This window comes from Schistocerca gregaria, unplaced genomic scaffold, assembly GCF_023897955.1.
Source record: "Schistocerca gregaria isolate iqSchGreg1 unplaced genomic scaffold, iqSchGreg1.2 ptg001111l, whole genome shotgun sequence".
Classification (NCBI taxonomy): Eukaryota; Metazoa; Arthropoda; class Insecta; order Orthoptera; family Acrididae; genus Schistocerca; species Schistocerca gregaria.
Window position 1 is genome coordinate 20,001 of NW_026062448.1, and position 2,500 is coordinate 22,500.

The following is a 2,500-nucleotide window of genomic DNA, read 5'->3' on the forward strand; positions in this document are numbered from 1 at the left end:
GAGAACCGCTGGGGGCGACCGAGCAGCAGACGGCGTCGCGACGCCGAGTGCCGGGCGGCGGCGCATCCTCAACGCACACAGTCCGCAATCGGACCAGCACACTGCAGATGTCCACCGCGCTTCGCACCGGGCTCGGCAGAACCCACTTTGGCCGCCTGGCGCCGCGCGCAGGGTGCGCCGGCGCATAGCTGGGACGCCAGCCGGGCCCGTCGGCCGGCGCTCCTGCCACTGGGCGCCCCCCACCAGCCGGCTGTAGTGCGTGCGCTCACGCAGCGCGCGGCCAGCACGCCGGGCGGCCCCCCCTCACCGGCCGGGGACTGTCCCGCCAAGCCACAGCCTCGTATCGCTTCATACCCACATGGCCAACTCAGGTTCGGGGGCATGGCGGGTACCGCCGAAACAACCGGTTCATAGATGTACCGATCGTCGCTATCACCGATGCACCTGCAGCGCGAACAACCGCTCAACAACTGATTTCCAGTTCATTTGCGGATCTTTGGCAGCAAACGTATACGTCAATCTACATTTGCGAAATCTACGATTCTGGCATGCCTGCATGTTATGTGTCACGACACGCTACATCAGCCCACATACACACTGCGGCATGTACACGAGAGAACACGTGGAAGATGGTCCGCGCACGTGTGCAATGTCCCTTGCGCGGTCGACTGTCAACCGGCCTCTGTAGCATGTCGCAGATGTGGAACGCGGTCCACCGTGCTATCATGTTGTGTGGGGCAATACGATTAAATAGGAAAACCCTCGTCGCTACATCAACAGACGGCTCACGCTGATTCCCGGCAGAGGGAGGAGGGGGGGGGGGGGGGGGGCCAACATGCAATACTTTCGTCCGTACCTACCTACCACATGTCTGTACGGCGTACAACAGTGCAATCTCGCTGTAATGGGGAGACGAGACAAGTAGCATCGTGCACAACATATGGCCCTTATGATTCGCCATTGTAGGGCGCAGCCGGTGTACGGTCAAGCATGTGCCACATTATGTCACTCAGTACGTAACGACGGATGATCAGTGTGGGTTACGCGTACATCAGCGGACAGTCCACACAGGCCGTACCACAACGTACACTGACTGCATCGACAACCGAATGCAACTGAACAGCTGCAAGGCTCATTTCACAAACAAACGCCTGACCGACCAGCTTGGAAGGGCAGGAGGGGAGGGCGATATTCGTTCTGTAGCGGTACACCCTTCCAGTGGTTAGCGGGACTGTGTAGAAAGTACGCAACACTCGAAAGACCTTTATGTGAGGGTACGCACCATGGCATCAAGAAATACACATGACACCAGAGGATCCAAGCAGTGAACTATGTTCAGAGGGTTGCTGTTAGGCAAAGCTACATTCCTGTGACGTTACATGTGACAGTTAAGGTGCAGTGTAAGTTAGGTTAAGGTGCAGCGTAAGTTAGGTTAAGGTGCAGCGTAAGTTAGGTTAAGGTGCAGCGTAAGTTAGGTTAAGGTGCAGCGTAAGTTAGGTTAAGGTGCAGCGTAAGTTAGGTTAAGGTGCAGCGTAAGTTAGGTTAAGGTGCAGCGTAACTTGGGTTAAGGTGCAGCGTAACTTGGGTTAAGGTGCAGCGTAACTTGGGTTAAGGTGCAGCGTAACTTGGGTTAAGGTGCAGCGTAACTTGGGTTAAGGTGCAGCGTAACTTGGGTTAAGGTGCAGCGTAACTTGGGTTAAGGTGCAGCGTAACTTGGGTTAAGGTGCAGCGTAACTTGGGTTAAGGTGCAGCGTAACTTGGGTTAAGGTGCAGCGTAACTTGGGTTAAGGTGCAGCGTAACTTGGGTTAAGGTGCAGCGTAACTTGGGTTAAGGTGCAGCGTAACTTGGGTTAAGGTGCAGCGTAACTTGGGTTAAGGTGCAGCGTAACTTAGGTTAAGGTGCCAACGTGGGTTAGGTTAAGGGGCCAACGTGGGTTAGGTTAAGGGCCAACGTGGGTTAGGTTAAGGGGCCAACGTGGGTTAGGTTAAGGGCCAACGTGGGTTAGGTTAAGGGCCAACGTGGGTTAGGTTAAGGGCCAACGTGGGTTAGGTTAAGGGCCAACGTGGGTTAGGTTAAGGGCCAACGTGGGTTAGGTTAAGGGCCAACGTGGGTTAGGTTAAGGGCCAACGTGGGTTAGGTTAAGGGCCAACGTGGGTTAGGTTAAGGGCCAACGTGGGTTAGGTTAAGGGCCAACGTGGGTTAGGTTAAGGGCCAACGTGGGTTAGGTTAAGGGCCAACGTGGGTTAGGTTAAGGGCCAACGTGGGTTAGGTTAAGGGCCAACGTGGGTTAGGTTAAGGGCCAACGTGGGTTAGGTTAAGGGCCAACGTGGGTTAGGTTGCCAGAGATGTGTCAAATCAGGATGTACGTTTGGCTGGTGTCAGGTGGTGGGTTGGTTCGATGCCTTTATAAGGAGTGTGGCCAAAGGGTATTTTATTACTTGTACCTTTTGTGTTGTGGCGTGGCGTTGCGTCCTGTGTTGATACTGGGTGGACCACTGT